The sequence below is a fragment of the Lipotes vexillifer genome, unplaced genomic scaffold (genome assembly GCF_000442215.2).
Source record: "Lipotes vexillifer unplaced genomic scaffold, Lipotes_vexillifer_v1.1 scaffold134, whole genome shotgun sequence".
Lineage (NCBI taxonomy): Eukaryota > Metazoa > Chordata > Mammalia > Artiodactyla > Lipotidae > Lipotes > Lipotes vexillifer.
This window is the reverse complement of record NW_006787464.1, coordinates 440,482-461,398: the sequence shown is the minus strand read 5'-3', so window position 1 is coordinate 461,398 and position 20,917 is coordinate 440,482. Positions and strand designations below refer to the sequence as shown.

The 20,917-nt window shown below is 37.5% G+C and overlaps 1 protein-coding gene across 1 annotated transcript in view; it reads right to left on the bottom strand.

The window, feature by feature from the left end:
* Window positions 1-20,917, bottom strand: part of CACHD1 (cache domain containing 1) — a 217,030-nt gene that overhangs the window by 109,718 nt on the left and 86,395 nt on the right. The gene's annotated exons all lie outside the window — the stretch shown is intronic.

Here is a 20,917-nt window from a genome sequence, read left to right as displayed (position 1 = left end):
CCCGTCTGAATTTCTAATGGCCCGTGGAGGCTTCAGGGTTGTCTGACGGATGTGTGGGAATAGCACATCCAGTGGAGAAGTGGGGCAGCTGCTGACAGACGAACCGCAGGTGGACCAGGAAGATTTATGTGCAAGGCTGTCTGGGCTCCAGGGTCACATACCCTGATCCCGGGAGAGGTGGGCCCCTGTGGCTGAGCTGGGGAGGCGTGCAATGGAAAAAACAGGAGGCAAGTGCTGACATGCCAGAGAACCGAAGGAGGCTGAGCCCTGGGAATCGGTTGAGAGTGGCAGCTTCTCTCTTTAAGCAAAACACAGGTTTGCTTTAAAGATTATAATGGGGTTTGGTTTGGGCAGCAGTTTGTGCTAGATATTCCAGGAGAGTCACGGAAACATATAGCCGAGCCTCCTGAAAGCCAAGGTTATCAACTCAAGGGCTCAATGGGCTCTTACCCTGTTTTTCACCCCACTCTACCCTTAACAACCAGATCATAACAAAAGAAAGAAAAGGAAGGGCAGGCTTCAACCCACTTCTCCCCACTTCACTGTAACAGGAGCCCTGAGCCTCGAGGTTCCTTTAAACCAAAATAAGCAAGTGCTCAGGACTTGAAAGTTTACAGCCTGTTCCTTCGCAAGGAAAAAGCAGTTTAACCTAGTCTTAACCTTCGAAAGACTCAAGAGGGGGTAGAGAACTGGGGGAGGGGGTAGGAGCACGGGCCACAGCATATAGGAAAAGCGAACATTTTGCATTACAACTTTTGAGATAAGTTTTCCTAGTTTATGAATCAGGGAGGAAAGGAGTTAAATACGCTGGAACTTAGGAATTCCCTGGTGGTCCATGAGGGATACAGAGAAAAGGAAAGGAAACCCAGTCCCATTACTCTTACCATGTAAAACTCTCATTTAGAGTATAAGCATCTGTGCATAACTTATAAACACCAAGTAAAACTTAGAAGCATTCTAAGTAACAGGGTGGGGTGGGGGATGAATTAGAGGCACTGGAGTCAGCTGGGAGGGCTCTGGGAGCCTGCAGTTTCACTCTAGCCCACACTACTTTCCCCACACCAAATGCAGGTAACACCTCTTATCTACACCCAACCTTGCAACCTGGCCCAGAGCCGGGCACGCTGCAGGGACTTGGGAAACATTTTTTGTATAAATGAAGGACGAAATGTGACCTAGCCTCCAGTAGGAGGCCAACTGACCAGAGGGTTTTAGGGTTCTTCACGGGCCCTCTGAGAGCACAAGGGTCAAATACTTGCCAGCAGGTGTCAATTAGCTCAGCAATGAAGTGGAAAGATGAGACTGGCAAGGAAACAAAAATCTGTCACTAAACACTTCCTAATCTTCACCTGGCCAAGAACTCATTAAACCCAATTCTTGGGAAGACAATCTTAAGACACAATGAAAAAAAAAACTAGCTGTTTCCATTTCCTCTTTCTTAATAATAAGTTAACCCAACTTACCTTTCCAATGGAATACAACATCATGTCATTTTAGGACTTCATTGCGGTTCTAACAGCAGCAGGGCTTAATTACACTTAGTCTAAGGTCTCCTACCCCGTTATAAAAATATAAGTCAGTGTAAGACATCCTAACGCACAGCATATCTCATTTTTTGAGCAACAAATTTTCACAATGTAGATTCCCCTTAAAACTAAGGAAAAATAATAGTACAAGGGAAAGCATCTTATAAACATCTGATTTCTTCAGTTGTTGAAGCCTGGCCTTGAGTATCCATAATCATTCGCGTCTTCAGTATGGCCTATCTTAGGAGGTAGGGGCACTCTCTCCCCTGGTCCTACATTCACACAATAAAGCCAGCTTGTAATACACTTATCTCAGTAGATAGAAAAGCCACTTCTTGGCTTTAGTTTCAAGATACTTGAGTAGTGATAAATCAGCCCCTGAGATCTAGGGGCCTTTATGATGCAGGCCTGAAGCTTGAAGTACTAATACAGAGGTAAAGCTTTTGGTTTCTGCTTTTTTATAACTAGGAAAAACAGCAACACTCACATAGACCACTTGGATGAGGTGCAAATGCTGTATGCTAGCAGGAAATGCATTGCTACTAAGACTTGCTAGAAATAACAACACAAAGTAACGTTTCCCATGTGGGTTCCACACCAGAGGAATGAGGGTATTTGCCTCAACCATAATAATTTTATTATATCCTTCTCTGAACTGTTCTGTGTGTTCCCTTGCCAAGCTGCATCTGATACCATTCTCTAACTGACAGTTGGATTTAGGAAGGTCTTCTTATCCCCTATCTGACGACAGGGAGGAAGGCGAACACAAGAGCCAGGGTATCCGTGCTCTTCATTGGCTGTTTTCTTCCATAGGACTCACGCTCACACCTTCTCCTAGAGGGTGGTGCACGACATGAGTGTCAGCGGATGTGACAGTGACACCTCTCAATGACTTTGCAGAAAAGCCAGCATGCTCTTTGCAGCATATAAAAGGACTAAAGGCGGCTTAAGTAACAACCAGTGAGAACGCCCATGAGCAGCTATTTCAACATGATCTCTACCTGCCCAGAATCTTCTAATATTATAAATAAAGTTGTAGTTCTTGGTAAGCTTCCAATTTTATCATACCACATGTTATGTCATGGAACCAGATTTTCAAAGCATTCAGCCAATTCAGCGTTCTTGATATTAGCAGCAATTAATTCCTTTGCATCATTGCCACAAGTATTTCCTATTGCGTGAAGGAATATATTAGGGGTAAGTCGGTCCCTGCTCTTAAGTTGCTCGCTAGGTTTTAGAATACACTCTTGAGTTTCTGTTTATGCATTCCACCAGTGCAGATGATCTGAGCTTTTTTTTTTCTTTTTTTTTTTAGTAGGAGCAGCAGTTTCAGGTGGAGGATGGAGTTGGGGGGCAGAGGGGGGGATTTGAAGAAATCTTGGCTGCTACCTTCTCACCAGCATTTCCTGATACTATCCAACCTCGGGATACTAAAAATGTGTGTAAAAGGGGCTTAATTGTTCCCATTTTTAGTGGAATGTTCACTTCTCATGATGAAGTCTTCCTGGTTTTAGAATGAGGACTTAGACTCAACGTATCCCCTTCTATTTAAATAAAGCTTTGAGTGTTCAAGTCAAAAGCCCAGGCTTGTACTTTTCGAGGGTCTGCGTCACTGAAAGAAGGCATTTGCACACATGTGGCTGGCAGCGATATCTGAAGAGCTGAAGCTCCAGCTGGAGCACGGAGAGATGCACATCGTGGCGGGAGCTTGCATGTCTTCTCCCCCCCTGCCCCAAAGGCCTTGCCAGCCCCTTCTCCGGGCTGCAGCCTATTCTCTTCAGCTGTGCCTGCCTGCAACAGCCCCTCCTCCCGTGCCTCTGCTGATGGAGAAAGGGTACCAGCCCCTTCATGTGTTCCTTCCCAAAGGGCGGGAACACCAAGTGTGGGAATTAAGGGAATGAGGAAATGGGCTACTCTGGGTTGTTGTCAAAACAACAACAACACAAAAAACCTGTAGCCGTAATTTTCAAGCCTTAAATAGTGTGTGATGGTGGTGGTGGGAGATATAGAGAATTCCATTTTTCTATAATTGGTATATGTGTGCATATGCAAATGTAAAAATGAACACTGTGCTGTAAACATATGCACAGAGTACTTACACATAGTACAATAGACACATAGTACATTATAACAAAATGTGTGAGTATACAGGAGGGGTGTGTGTATGTGAGAGAGAGAGTGAGAGAGTGAGAGAGCGAACAGGCGAGCAGGATTATCTCAGCTTATCTCAACACCAGGCATACATTGGCTAATGTACAGTATGTACCCCTGAAGTCAGCTGGTCTATATTTAGTACAGGAATTAAAGCTTTCATGCATGCATACACACATATTTTCACTTCCAAATATATATAAGGATTCAGAGCATATGCTGCATATATATTTTCCTGAAAATATAAGCAAGATAGTTAAATACTCCAAATTCCAAATTGCCATTTCTTAAACAGTGAGGTGGTAGTTATCAGGCTGCTTTCTCTCTCCTGGCCCACCTTGGTTTTTTTTTTTCCCCTCTAAGAAGCTGGCTGAGCAGTTCCTCAAATATCCCCGATTACTGTTAAATGCTTCAAATTGGGAGAGAACCTGGGAGTTCTGAGGTAGCTAAAGGTTTGTTAACTTCTCTGTGGAAACTGTACGAACAAACGCTGTACCAACCACAATTCTACAGTAAGAATTTCAAAGAGTTATCAACTTCTCATGAGCAACACAAAGGAAGCTCACTATGTTATACTTAAACACTATGGACTAGCCCAATAGCTGTAGATTTTTCACTCACTCAATTAGTTAAAAGTTCCTCTTTAGGGGGTACTATTTACCCCCCCAATCCCAGCAAAACAAAAAAAATCAATAGCCCCATAGAAGTTCCACAATGACACAAATTAGAACCAAGTGACTTAGGTATGGTAATAATGGAATAATGATGAACTGTGAAAAAGATAAAGGAGTCTGCTCTTTAAATAAATCAAGGACTGCGTTTATTTTTATATCTTGTTTATATTCCTGCAGGATAATCCATTAGTAACAGAATGCTCTTCCTCGTAAGACACAAGTTATATCCTTGTGATTTGTTAGAGCTAAAAGGCAGATGGCACCTCCACCACTGTTTGGCCCATGTCAACTGAGTATTTAAACTCCATCTTTTCCTCATTTACCAGCTGAGTTTTCATCAGAGTACTTAACAATGTTTAGACATATTTATCTTACTTTGGTTAATGTGTAATACTCTCAGGAGAGAATAAACCACCTTCCTCTTAAAAACTGAAAACATATAAAAAGATTGGCAATGGAAGAAGTATGAAAAGCAACATAGCATGGGATTAAGAACATGGATTTTACAGTTAAAATTCTGGCCCTATTACCTAATTCAAGAATGATTTGGGGCACCATTACTTAATAGCTTAGAGTCTCAATTTCTTCAACTCTAAAACAGTGAGAGGAATTGTATTTGTATCACAGGGTTGTGGTAAAATTTTAATGAGATAACTCAGGTGAAGCAGCATTTGTTAAATGAACATGAACCATCATGTCAAATACACCTTTTCCAAAGTGCAACACAACCTAGGTACACACTAGGTCTTGCACCCATCCCCCACTTAATAGAATTCTAGAAAAACATACATAATTTGAATATAACCAAAAATACTGCCACACTAGATGGGATCCATAGTCCAGTTAGACCACCATTCTGCCTCTCATAAATGCCTAAAGAGGGCATTTCTCTCCTTTGTGCCATCACCTGCAAGAGATTAGCAAGATATACCAAATATATGAACACATGTCTCCTGTGATTTAATTATGTCCTTGGGATAAGCTCTTTGTTTCTCCTCCTACAATGCCAAGTATATAGTAAGTCCTCAACAAATGTTTGCTGAATTCATCGACTGTCAGAATCTCCCCCTTAAAGAGCTCATACTCTAGTTTATCCATTCATTCCCCAATATCTATAAAGTATTACAGTGTGAGTTATGCTGACAAGGTCCCCACACTCAGGAGTTTCGGTTCCCTCAACTTTTATTTTTAGAAGAGGTAATAGATACTACAAATTTTCTTTCTGCTACAAAAACATTTATAGTATTTAATATTTTCTTACCTCTTCCGAAGTTTGAGGAATATCCCTTAACCACAATATTTTTGCACTTCTTTTAAAACCAATTCAAGTTCAACCTTGCATGACTTTTTTCTGGAAAGCAGCATGATGTAGCATAATGATTTGTAAATCTTTCCTTTTTTAAAGTGGTAGACCATTAAAAAACGCAAAACTTCATACTAAACTTCAATATATCAAACAAGTCAAGTAAATTGCTGCAGGAGGGAATGGAGAGGAAAAACACAGAACCTGGGCCCTTATGTTCTGTAACAGTCTCTGCAGTACCTCCCTCATACCCTTGGAAACAAAATTTTGAAAATATATAGTAGAGCATTGAATCTAAATCACTTGAATCCCAAATTGGCTTCTCTTAACCTTTCAGTTGGGTGACCTTATACAAGACATTTCTTTGGTTTAATTTTCCTTGTCAGTGAAACTTTTCCAGCTTTTTTTTGAGGATTATGAATTCATGCAGTAAATAATTACTGAGTACCTACCATCTACTACATTGAGATAATTTTTCATGGTACTGAGGGTACATCAAGGACTGAAATGGACAAAAATCTCTATCCTCATAGAGCTTATATTCTATTTAAAAAGATACACAATTTTAAAAATGCATATGGAAGTCCTAGGTGATAAACTATAAGGCGATAAATAAAGCAAGAAAGAGGTAAGAAGTAAAGGTGGGTACAATTAATAACATTTATAAATGGGTGGTCAACGAGGGTCTCAGTGAGAGATAACACTTAACTAACACTGAAAGGATGTAAGGGAACAAGCCATGTGGCTCTATGAGGAAAGATTTAAGGACAGTGCTTGATTAATAATACATATTCAATAAATGATGACTGTTATCATAGCCAAGATAATTTAAACAAAGAAAGCACAAAACTAGGATTAAAAATTTTGTCTCTGCCATTTTACTAGTTCCCTGAGGCCTTGAACCACTTACAGTGACCCCTCTGAGATATGGTATTCTCAATGGAAAATGAGATAACAACACCTGCACTTCTTACAATGTCATTAAGCAGATAAAAATGAGAAAATATACATGGGAACATTAAGGAAATAGATAAAGAACCACATAAATATGACAACTATGGAATCCCCTCTCATACTATCTTTCCAAAATGACAGATGACCATTCCATCTTATTAACAAGGCGTCCAGTGATTTGATAGGTAGCCCAGGAAGAAGATTTCTAAGATAAAAAATAACTTCTCTTTTGGAGACAGACCAAGAACAGTAAGAACTGAAACAGACCTAGATTGATTTCCAATAAAGGAAACCTAAACACTAACCAGCTAAACTTGCTGGGGCTCTGGTTTGAAAGAACAGTCATCTATTTGCTCTGGTCCTTCTTGATTCACTATAAATTCCCCATCTGGGTGGCTTCAATACACCTCAACTTTTCTTTTGCCTTCCTAGAGATTTAGTGCCTTTGGTTCACTCATTCAACAAACATTTAATAAATACAATAAACACAGAGCCAAGAATAGATTTGGGTGAGGGGGTGAACTAAACCAGGACTCAGCCTAAACAAATCCCCTGCAGAAAGATGGGGGAAAGGTTGGGGGCAAAGAAAGAAAGGAATCCGTACTGCTTCCAGGATTCCTCTAGTTTGAACAAGTCTGAGCCTTGAACATATTTCAGTAAGTAATTGTAAACAAAATGAGAGCCTTCAGGGTACCACCATACTACATTACACTTGGCAGGGCAACACCAAAACAAGTCTAGATTCTGGAAATATGAATATTGAGGTACAAGAGTAACCCCAGTCATTTTTTTCAGCAAATATTTACTAAATGCCTACCTAGTACCAGGCACAGGGAGCCAGAATTCAAAAGACAAAATTCCCAATTGCTCAGTTCTTCCACACCCCCTCTGTTTGTCTAACCACTGGTGCTTTTCCTTCTGTGGTCCAGTGCACAGTTCAACAACATAACCAAAATTTTCTAGAGTGGAGAGTTTCTGGTAGTAGGGATACAGAACTAATAGAAATGCAAAGCCAACATAAATCCTATGTCCAGTCTCACATTTCTCAACTGCCATGACTTTTATTTACAGCCCTCACAAGTCCCTGCCAGGGTCTTTCTGTTATCATCCTCTCTTGGAAATTCTCCTTCTAAAGTTTACAGATCTTTCTTTCTGGGCCTTACCTAAGAGGATTAAATAGCAGACTAAGAACAGCAATCTTCTCACTATATGTATACTCTTATATTCATACACTATCATCTTTTGTATTCAGAAAGCAGAGTACAAAATACTGAAAGCCCACTCTGAGCCAACAATATAATCTTTTAAACAACCTTGCAAGACAGACTCTTATCCCCATTTTACAGATAAAATTGACGTAGACACTGAAAAGTTAAATATCATGCCAAAAATCAAACAAAAGAGTAAATGACAGAGTCCTCCCTGGAACTCAGGTTTTTCAAATCAAAAGATGAAGCTCTTGTTCTCTATCCCAAGCTACAAGGGAGCTGTCAGAAAAAAAGGGGGGTGGGGAGAAAAGTTTTCTAATGTTTCTGGTCTTGTACCCATGTTTTCTGAGGTACCCATGGTTTCTGAGGTCCTTTCCAGCTTTAAAATTCTAAAACATCATGCTAGTTAGGGCTGATTATTTACATTTTAACACATAAAGTGCCATCTCTTTAAAACTGGTTTTCTATTCACAATCTCTTTGAAGAAAGAGCTCTTTAATGTTTGTTTTTTTTTTGCGGTACACGGGCCTGTCACTGTTGTGGCCTCTCCCGTTGCGGAGCACAGGCTCCGGATGCGCAGGCTCAGTGGCCATGGCTCACGGGCCCAGCCGCTCCGCGGCATGTGGGATCCTCCCAGACCGGGACACGAACCCATGTCCCCTGAATCTGCAGGCGGACTCTCAACCACTGCGCCACCAGGGAAGCCCAGCTCTTTAATGTTTTTAGGCCACATGTAAATTGTTCTGCTACTGAGTATCTTTTCTTCTCCTGTGAATAAAAGGATATTATTTTGTGCAAAATCTATTTCTTGATTTTCTGATGGATCATAATCTACTGCTTTGAACTGATCTGAATTCCTCATGACTGAGGCCTTGAGTTCATACTCAGATAAAAGAATAATTTAGAGTATTAGCACCTGCTCAGTATCAATTTCTTATAAAACCAATATGCTTCTCCTTTACTATGTCCCAGTGAATGTATTTGGTGGAATGAAACACTAAACTTTAAATCTTTCAGGCAGAATTGTGTCAAGTAACAATTCACAAAAATAATTAAGAAAAACTAAACTTGTACCATAATATATTTTAAATGCTAGAGTGTTTTGAAATACCTTTGGGGGCAGAAAAATTCTTAGATACTTATACTATACATGTATGGGGTAAGCTACATCTAAGGGATAAACAACTGAGCTGAGATTTGAGCTGTTGACAAAGAGACAAATTAGCAGTTTGTGTCCAAGTTAATTGCCGCTAAAACAAACAAAATCAACACTTCTCATAGGACTATAACAGAATCCAGAGTTTTTCACAATATTCAGGACACAACCCCAATTTTTTGACATATAAAGAAAAAGTGTGGCCAATTCTCAAGAAAAAAAGACAATCAGAGATTAACTTCAAACTTTTATAGATGTTAGAATCAGGATTCTAAAACAGCTATCATAACTATGTTCAAGGATTCAAAGGAAAATATGCTTGCAATGAGTGGAAAGAGAAAGAGAAAAGTCTCAGCAGAGGAAAAACAAAATCTATTAAAAAGAAACAAGTGAAAATCCTAGAACTTAAAAATACATCTGAAAATTTTAAAATATATTTGGTGAGGTCAACAGCAGAACAGAGATAATAGAACTGAAGTTAAAAATCAAGAAAAATTATCTAATCTGAAGATCAGAGAGGGAAAAATTAAAAGAATAATAGAAGGAGGTATCATCTCAGGAACTTATAGTAAAATATCAAAAGATTTAGCACACGTATAACTGGAGTCCCAGAAGGCATGCACAAAATGAAGTAGAAAAACTATTTGAAGAAACGATGGTCAAAGGTCCCCAGGGCTTCCCTGGTGGCGCAGTGGTTTAGAGTCTGCCTGCCGATGCAGGGGACACTGGTTCGTGCCCTGGTCTGGGAAGATCCCACATGCCGCGGAGTGGCTAGGCCCGTGAGCCATGGCTGCTGAGCCTGCGTGTCCGGAGCCTGTGCTCCGCGACGGGAGAAGCCACAACAGTGAGAGGCCCGCGTACCGCAAAAAAAAAAAAAAAAAGGTCCCCAAATTTGATGAAAGATATAACAGATTCAGAAAGCTTAACAAACACCAAGCAGGATAAACATGAAGACTGCTATGTCTAGGCAGCCATAGTCAAATTGCTGAAAACTAAAGATATATATATAGAAAAATCCTAAAAGCAACCATGGGGTGGATGGAGGTGGGGGGATGACAATGCATACAGAGTAATAACAACTTACATTGACTTCTCATCAGAGACTATGGAGTCCAGTACATAGTAGAACATTACTGAAGTGCTAAAAGATAAAAAAAACCTGTCAATCCAAGGCTTCCCTGGTGGCGCAGTGGTTGAGAGTCTGCCTGCTGATGCAGGGGACACGGGTTCGTGCCCCGGTCCGGGAAGATCCCACATGCCGTGGAGCGGCTGGGCCTGTGAGCCATGGCCGCTGAGCCTGCGCGTCCAGAGCCTGTACTCCACAACGGGAGAGGCCACAACAGTGAGAGGCCCTCGTACCGCAAAAAAAAAAAAAAAAAACCAAAAACCAAAAAAAAACAAAAAAACAAAAAAACCTGTCAATCCAGAATTCAATCTCAAGCAGAAACATCTTTTAAGAGAAAAGACAAAATAGTGACATTTTCTGAGTACAAAATATCATGAAACACTAACACAATTCGTCACCAGGAAATCTGTACTGTAAGTAAATATTATAGGAACCCTTCAGGCTTAATATCATTTGGTATCCTTAGAAATAAATGAAGAGCATCGGAAATGATAAATAGATGAGATTTATTTTTCTTTTCTTTTCCTTTGTTTATTAAATTCTTATGACAGCTTAAAGCCAAAGCAATAACACTCCTTTGTGCAGTCTGTAATATTTGTAGGTGTAATATATGATGACTCTAGTATAAAGGATAGTAGTGGGAAAATGAACCTATAAGGTTTGTGAGGGTTTTAGAGTATACATGAAGTGATAGATTTTTTAACCCTAAATAGACTGTAATAAATTAAGGATATATATTGTAATTTCTACAGCATACACTTAAAATATGTAAAGAAATATAGCTAAAAAGTAAGATAAAAGTCAAAAAATATTCAAAAATCCAAAATAAGGTAGAGAAGTAAAATATAAAAAATGGAGGGGAAAATGGAAAAAAAAGAAATAGTTTACCTAAATCCAACAATCAAACTAAACATTCATTGACTAAATACTCCCCATTAAAAGACAGAAATTATCAGAATAGCTAAAAAAGAAAGAAGAAAGAAAGAAAGAAAAAAAGAAAGAAAGAAAATCTCAACTATATTCTGTCTACAAGATACACACTTTTAGCAATAGAGACACTGAAAGTTAATGCTTGTGAAAAGACACACCATGCAAAAATAGGAAGCATATAAAGGTTGGAGTAACTATGTTAATATCAGGTAAAATACACTTTAAGGAAAGAGCACTTTCACCAGAGATAAACAATGATATTTCAAAATGTCACAATTTATAACTCGTCAAGACCTAACAATCTTAAATGTGTACATGGCCCATAATGGAGCTTCAGAATACATAAGGTAACAATGCACAGAATTAAAGGGAAAAATATACAATTCCACCATGGTAGCTGAGGATATTAACACTCCTCTCTACAAATGATAGAATTAGACAAAAATCAGCCGTAAAACAAATGATCTGAACTATCAACCAGCTTAACCTAATGGATATATAAAGAACGTAACAACCAACAACTGGAGAATACACATTCTTTTCAAGTTCACATGGTATATTCACCCAAGATAGATCCTATATACTGGGTCATAAAACCAATGTTTTAATAAATTAAGAAGGATTGAAAATCATACAGTCTGTTCTCTGACCACAATGGAATTAAATTAGAAATCAGTAACAATAAGATACCTAAGAAGACCCCAAATGTTTTGAAAGTGGATAACATACTTTAAAGTAATGAATGGGTCAAAGAAGAAATTACAGGGGAAATTAGGAAATATTTAAAAACTGAATGATAATAAAAATATATGATGTTCAACTTTGTGGGGTGTAACTAAAGCAGTTCTTAGAGGAAAGTTTATGGCTGTAAATTCTTCTATATGACAAAAAGAAAGGTGTAAAATCAATGAACTAAAGTTCCAATTTAAGAAGCAGGAAAAAGAGCAAAACTAACCTGAAATATAAGGAAGGAAATAACAAAAAGCATAAATCCATGAAACAGAAAACAAACAACCAACCAAAAAGCTAAGTTCAAGTTTTAAAAAACTTGCTTATCACTAATTTGCTTTCCCATTCGTTCTCTCATTCTCTGTCACCTAGTTTATCCATTTTACTGATTTTTTTAAAAGAACCAGTATTTCATTTGATTGATTGTTCTCTATTGTTCTTCTAGCCTACAGATATTAAAAGGATAATAAAAATATTATGAATACTTTTATGCCAACAAATATGACAACTGAGGTGAAACGGACAAATTTCTTGGAAAAAAAATCAACTTACTAAAATTGACATAAAATAAGACAAAATCTGAAGAAAAACAAAAGGAAAAAGAAAAAAAAAAGAAAACCCCAACCCCAGAAAACACCCAAACCTATAGCTATTAAAGAAACTGGACGATCAAAAGCCTGCCCTCAAAGAAAACTCCAGGCCCAGATGGTGCTCTGGTGAATTCTACCTAACATCAAAGGAAGGAATAACACCAAACTTACAATCCTGAGGAATTTCCATACTAGTTTTATAAAGTCAGTACCCTAAAACCAAAAAGTGATAAGTAAAAAAGGAAAAAGAAAGAGTAAAAGAAAATCAGGAGTTTGGGGAGCAGCGTGGGCTGTAGTTATAAATATGGTGGTCACCTCTTTCAGAAGGTGACACTTGAGGACAGACTTGAAGGAAGCGAAGGCTCATGGGGATACATGTCGGAACAGAACCAGTGCAAAGGCCCTAAGGCAGGAATGTGCCAAGAAACAGCAAGGAGGCAAGTGTGGTATCCTGCAGGCCCAAGTCGGGAAAGTATCAACATATGAAGGAAAAAGGAAGGGATCAACTGTTCAGTACTAATGTTAGTAAAATACAACAAGGACCCTGGATTTAGCAAAGTGAAGGTCACCAGTGACCTTGAAGAGAGCGTTGTTGTGGGACTGGTAAGGCCAGAGAAGGTTTTAGAGAGAATGGGAGAACTGGATCTAGTTAGTATAGACACCTCTTGTGATGGGCTGTGCCTCAAAGGGGGAGAAAGAAACAGGGCAGTAGCTGGAGAGGGAGGTGGCATCAAGAGAAGAGTTTTTTTCTTGTGTGTTTAAGATAGAACAGCATGTTTACATGCCAATGGATGTGATTCTGAAGAAAGAAAACTGATACCACAGAAGAGAGAGGGAGATTGTTAGAGGAATGCCCTTGGCCCAATGTCAGGTGCATCTCTCCTCTATGAGTATGCAGTTCTCCTACCAATTTGCCCATTTCAAAAGCATTCTGAAGTCTTCTAACATCAGCCACTGCCAACAATCAATATTTTATGAAATACTGCAATTATTATGAAGATCATGCTTGCCATATCACTGAATAAATTGTTAACATAAATAATTACTAGAGCACTTGAAAAAAAAGAGCAAACTCTTGAAACATGTCCAAAGTAGCTTTGATTCTTTTAGTGATTCAATCAAGCACCCCAAGAAGCTTTTCCTCCTTTTGTTTTTTCTTCACTGCTTTGTGTTTTATGGACCACATTTTGATATCTTCTAGGGCACTTAATCAAAAATTTATTTTTCTTGATGCAGGTTCAATTTCACATAATGCCCTTATGTGCTCAAACAACTTAATTTCTTAAAGTATTCAAAAATGGAGTCTATGGGAGGTGATCCACTCAAGAATGTGTGCATGGGATATTTATTTTCCCGAGGCTGTTGCCATAGCTTTTTGGCAGCACAACTACATCATGAACTAATTAAAAATTTAAAACACATTGTTAGGCAATTTAGAACCACACTCTGAAGGTTAATTTAAAAGAAATAATGAGAAAAAGCAAGGAAAAGTCTATATACCATAGAGAGTTTTGTGGTAAGAGTCAAGAATCACAAAATGTTTTTTATTAGTTTTAATTATATCGCTCCCCTAACCAGAAATATATTAACACGTTAGATTTACTGCCTAATTACATAGTATGCATAAGTCAGATCCAACTCTCAATAAGCTTTGATAGTAAAGAGGGAGGGCAAGAACCCTTGGGGCTCTAGTTTCCATTACCCCAAAGGAGAAATGATGGGTAGAAAATGCAAGTCAGTATTCCAGATACTACAAAATATACAAAAACAAGCATAAAGAAGTGGTTCCTTTCCAACTAAAGATCGTGAGCTATAATTAAGAGGACATAGGTCAATAATCTACTTTGAATAACTAATCTGTTTTTGGCTTATCAAGCAAATCTTTAGAAGCAGTTGTAATTGTCCTTATAATTGTTAAGAGGTTAGTGCCCTGGATGAAAGTGGAAACCACCTTTAGGGGCACTTAAGTCCCCAAACAAGGTGAGAGCCAGAAATGTGGGAAATAAGCCAGTGCCAGACCCTTCTTTTTACCCTGAGAATTGGGCATAATCTGGAGACCTTGAGTTTCCACTTTGATGATAGCACAGCACAACACGGATAAGAGAGAAACCTCAAGGCTTGGCCAAGGTGGGAAATCTGATGGGAGGTACTACATAAAACTATAACCCAAAGAGCTATGCTCTCAATACAATGAGGAAAACAGAAGGGGCGGCTAGAAAATTAGAAAGACTCTATAGATATCTGGAAATTTTAGAACATAGTTTTAAATAACTAATAGATCAAAGAAGAAATGATAAAATACACCTGAAACTAAACAATAAAAATAATACATATCATAGGTGGCAACTGTTACCATACATATACAATACTTTTCTGGAGGCCAGTGTAGCAGGACACAGAAAAGAAATAAAAAATATAAGAATTAGAAAGAAAGAATCAAATCTATCTTATTTGCATATATAATTATTTACATAGAAAACCCAAAGGAATCTATAGGTAAATTATTAGGACTAATTATTAGGACTAATATAATAGCTTAAGAAGATAATTAGATATAAAATAAATACATAGGACTCAACAGTAACAGAAAAATATCAGTTTTTTAAAAAAATTCTTATATAATAGCAAAGAGACACAGATGCTCTCAAGAAAAATAAATGAGAGAGAGTGGCATGGACATATATACACTACCAAACGTAAAATAGATAGCTAGTGGGAAGCAGCCACACAGCACAGGGAGATCAGCTTGGTGCTCTGTGACCACCTAGAGGGGTGGCATAGGGAGGGTTGGAGGGAGACGCTAGAGGGAGGGGATATGGGGATATATGTATACGTATAGCTGATTCACTTTGTTCTAAAGCAGAAACTAACACACCATTGTAAAGCAATTATACTCCAAGAAAGATGTTAAAAAAAAAAAAGAAAGGAATTGCAAGTTAAAACAAAAATAAGATACTACAACACACCTATTAGAATGGCTAAAATCCAGAACATTGACAACAGCAAACGCTGAAGAGGAATGTGGAGTAACAGTAACTCTCATTCACTGCTGGTAGGAATGCAAAATGGTACAGCCACTTTTTAAGACAGTTTGGCAGTTCCTTGCACTATATTGATACTTCACCATAATATCTGGCAATTGCACTCCTTGGTATTTGCTCAAGTGGATTGAAAACTTATGTCCGCACAAAAATCTGCACACAAACTTACAGCAGCATTATTCACAATTGCTAAAATCCGGAAGCAACCAAGATGTCCCTTAATGTACAAATGAATAAACAAGCTGACCTACATACATACAATGGAATATTATTCAGCCATTAAAAGCAATAAGGTAGCGAGCCTTGAAAAGACATGGAGGAACTGTAAATGCATATTGCAAAGGGAAATAAGTCAACCTGAAAATGCTATGTACTGTATTATTCCAGGGAAGAAATGGGCTACATTTTGTGTTTCAAAACTATAATTCTTAGCATATGAAAGTTTTTATGAAATTAAAAACTTAAATGCAATTCTGTAAATGGCAAAACTATGGAAACAGTAAAAAGATCAGTGGTTGCCAGGGGCTCAAAGAGAGGAAGAGAAGGAAGACTCAACAAATGAAGCACAGGAGGTTTCAAGGAGGTGAAACTGTTCTGTTTGAGAACATGACAGTGGATACATGACATTATACACTTGTCAAAATCCATAGAACTGTACAGAACAAGGAGTGTACTCTAATGTAAGCTATTAACTTTAGTTTTAATAATAATGTATAAATATTGGTTCATTAAGTATAACAAATGTACCACACTAATGCAATTTTTTTCCTAATAGGGGAAACTGTGAGGAAGCAGAGGAGGTATATGGGAACTCTGTGTAGTTTCTGGTCAATTTTTCTGTAAACCTAAAACTGCTCTAAAAATAAAGTCCACTAATTTTAAAAGGAAAAAAAAAAGAAAGAAAAAGAAATGAAGGGGACAGTGTTACCCTTCTGAATACGTGGTACTGGCACAGTGACAGATAAATACACCAACGGAACCAAATCAAACTCACACATACGTGGAAACTTGACTAATGACTGAAAACAGATTAAAAAAAAAGGACAAATTGTTCAACAGATAGTATAAGAACACTTAGAAATACATATGGGGCAGAGGAAAAAGAAATTGAATACCTACTTCACATCCAACACTAAAATCAATTCCAGGTGTATAAAAGTCTTAAATGAGAAAGGCAAAAGTTTTAGAAGACAATAAAGGAGAAATTTTTTATGTCTTTGGGGAAGAATTTAACAACACACAATAATCAGAGACCAAAAAGGAAAAGTTTTTTTTTGTTTAACTTATTAATAAAATACTATAAAATATTTAGCTTGAGATAAGAAAGCAAAAGTTTAATTCAGTTAAAACAAACATTAAGACCTTTCAGTATCATCAGTAAATCTCTTTGCTTTATGAAACCTGTCCCATAGAGATGACTATTTTTATTTATTTATTTAAAAAAAATTTTTTTTGATGTGGGCCATTTTTAAAGTCTTTATTGAATTTGTCACAATATTGCTTCTGTTTCATGTTTTGGTTTTTTAGCCATGAGGCATGTGGAGATCTTAGCTCCCTGACCAGGGATTGAACCCGCACCCCCTGCGTTGGAAGGCGAAGTCTTAACCACTGGATCAGCAGGGAGGTCCGAGATGACTACTTTTAAAGGAAAAGACTGGTTTAAAAAAACCTGACTATTAAAATTAAAACTTCAATTCTTTAAAAGATATCATAAAGAAAGTGAAAAGAAAAGCCACACATTGGGAGAACATTTATATTTATGAAACATAAACCTGTAAGGGAATCTAATATGGTAACCACTGGCCATATGGGGCTACTTTATTAAAATTAAATTAAATGAAATTTAAAATTTAATTACTCAGTAGCTCTGGCTACATTTCAAGGGCTCAGCAGCCACATGTGGCTAGCGGCTGCTTGATTAGCACCAATATGAAACATCTCCATCATCACAGAAGTCTCTTTTGGACAGAGCTGATACAGAACATGTGTGGAATATTTAAGCTTCTAAAATAAAGAGACAACCCAATTTTAAAAATGGACAAAAGACATTAGCAGACATATGACACAACAAAACAACAAACATACAAAAATGAACCAAAACATGTAAAAAGTCATTTCAACCTCATTAGTAATCAGAGTAAAACAAATTAAACCCATTAGATATAATTTCAGACACCCCAAACTGGGAAAAGATTAAAACTCGGTAGCACCAAGTATTGAAGACGGTACAGAGCAGCACATTTCCAGTACTCCGTCTGTAGGAAGGGAACCCATGGCAACAACTGTGGAAGCAGTTTTGCATTATCCAGACACATTGAACACTCTGGTACCCAGCAATTCTACTCTAGAGAAGGGATTCTCCACCTGAGCTAAACAGTCCATCTCCTCACCTAGGGCACTTGAAACATGTATAGATACACACACACTAGCACTTAATTGGCAGAGGTGAGGGATAATAATGTTCCTGCAATTCAAAGAATTATTCCACCTGAACTCTGCACCAGGAGATGTGAACAACAGCAACAAAAATTACGACACTAGAAACAACCCAAACATCACCAACAGAGAAATGGATACATAAACTGCATTTAATGGAATACCACAGAATTGGAAATTAAGGCACATTAGTTACAGATATCAACATAGGTCATTTTAAGGAATATAATGCTCAGTAAAATAGCAAGATACATGAATAATACACTTAAGATGTATATAAAGAACAAAAACAGTCGAATAATGAATTTGCGGATATATATATATATCTCAAACACACAGACACACACACACACACACACACACAAGCAAAGGAAAGGCTAACAAAAAAATCAGGATAGACTTATCTCTGGGAGAGGAAGCGAGGTACCACCTGGGAAGGTCACATGGGGGCTTTCTGAAGCACTGGTAATGCTTTATTTCTTTATATGGGTAGTAGGTTGAGATGTTCATTTTAATATAATATTTCTTTATTCTACTCATATATGTTTTATATACTCTTTACATGTTTGATATATTTCACAATTTTTAAAAAGTCAGCTCAATTACTAATTATCTAGGATCCTTGACCTTTCTGAACTTGGTTAGTAATAGTAACTCCACCTACCTTACAGAGTTATTCTCAAGTTTCAAGGAGATAATATATATGAAAGTGTGAATGACTGTGATGGGGGATAGAACAGGAAACCTAAGAGGTAAGCATTTCCCTAAAGATTTCATCCTGGGTACTGTCCAGGATCACAGGGCCCAGAGTTCCTGGGTAGCTATTAATCAAGTCAAGAAGATGTGAGGAGCTCTCTGTTTTGTCACTTTACAATGGAAATAACTCTAGTCCAATTCAAGCCACAAGAGTATCACAATATTGAAGGGAGAGCAGATACTCGGTAAATACGTAAATATAAGCTTTTATTATTATTGTTGTTGTTAGAGTGACCAGAGGACTGAAAGGGCCTGGGAATCTTGTCATAGAAGAAGAAATTATCCACGATCTGGGTATTTTAAATTTTAGGCTAAATGATAATGGTATGATAATTATCTCCAAATACTGGATGCAAAAGAGGCATAAGATCTATTTTGTTCAGGGTTCTTCTAAAGAGACTGGAGAAATTAGAGAAAAGTTAAAAAGTACATTCCTAGTCAATATAAAAGAGAACTTTGTGACAATCAAAGAGAGAAGGCAGAACTGACGATGTGGTGACTCTCCTTCGTCTGACTTATTCAGCCAAAGACAGTTTAGCAGAGACTGTTGTTTTGTATGAAAATATAGATTTAAAAAATAAACTGTTAAAATAAAAATACAGATAATATAACTTAGTGTAAACTTACTTTGAAAACTAGCTCTTTTATGTATTAGTCATGAGACTATAGCTAACTTATTCTATCTTTTGGAGTTTCACCTACCTCATCTGTAATAAGGATAGTATCTTTCCTTCAGGGTTATATGGAAAAAATCAATGTGATAATATACTGAAATCACCAGTGTTCTATGTGTGCTAAATCAGCTGCTAATAAATTTTTTTAAATTATTATGGAAGCCTTCCCAACTTGTTCACAGCTAGATAAAAAGGAAAAAGCAAGAACATCACTCCAAGAAAACAAAACAACTTTCATGTTTAAAAACCAGTGAAGGCAGGGAAACCGGCTCGGTTCTTTGTGGCTGTCTGGAGGGGTGGGATAGGGAGGGTGGAGGGAGGGAGACAAAGAGGGAAGAGATATGGGAACATATATATATGTATAACTGACTCACTCTGTTATAAAGCAGAAACTAACACACCATTGTAAAGCAATTATACCCCAATAAAGATGTTAAAAAAAAAAAAAAAAAAAACAGTGAAGGAAGAACTTGTATCTGTTACTCAAGAAAAGCAGTAAAACTGATATCCCTGGATCAGTTTCTTTAAAATGTTATCAAATGGCCTTTGGTCTCCCAAAAAGTTTCCTTGAACATGCTTTGTGTAGAAACCTTCCCCTATAAAAACCCTTTTAAATTTCATGACCCTAAAGCACTTTCCAGTGTGCTGGAATAAAAATAAGACAGGAATTATGAAGGTAAGATTTGATATAGCAAACCACATTCACTACAATTCAGGTCATTAGTTTTTAAAAATATCTAAAGCTAAGAAAAAGGGTACGTGCTTAATGGCTTATGTCCTCTAAATTTAACCTGCAGAAACCAATAAAGATCTTTAATGTCTATAAATAAGAGACGCTGAACTTCAAGATCAAATTACAGTAATTTATTATAAATAAATATCCTATAAATAACTTCACTTTAATGATACTTGCAAAACTTTGTCCTCTTGCATAGCACTTCTGTAGTTCAGATCAAGTCAAGCTGTTTTCCATGAATAAGATAAAGGCCCCAGAGAGTTTAAATTATTATGTATTTTCCTATAGTTATCTTTTTATTCTGTGGAAGCACTCTGCTACACTCTGGTTTTTAGTTTGGTCCTGTTTTTTACTTAAGTCTCCAACCTAGCTTCAAATTACTAGTTGGTGGTCACATGGTGTAATGAAGTTGGTGGATTAACTGAAATTAAAACCCAGAATCCTCTTTACCACCCTTCTTTTCAAGCACAGATCAATTATTTATGACCAAGTTCACCAACACTATGTTTTAATTTAGGAAGCAGTCCATTAGAAGCCAGCTATAAATAAAGTAAATAGACTCTGGCCTCAGAACTTTTTGACCTCACAGAGCATTGAGAAGATGGGAGAAAAGCAGCAATGGAAGAATACAAGAAGAGGAAAGAAAAATAAAAGAACAAAAGAAGCCAACATCCACTGAGCTGCTTCTATGTCAGGCCTTCCACCTAAAGCATTTCACTTATTCTCAGATAATTTGACATTACTTCATTTAATTCTCACAACCCCATCGTGCAGCTATTATGTCCCTCTGATTTAAGAGTGAGAAACTGTAGCTCAAAAGGCTAACTTGCTTCCTGGGAGTCATGAAGTTAAGTAGGAAAACCAGAATTTGACCTGGGGTTTGTCTGATTCCAAAGCCTGGGCACTTTTTCCTATAGCAGATGAAAT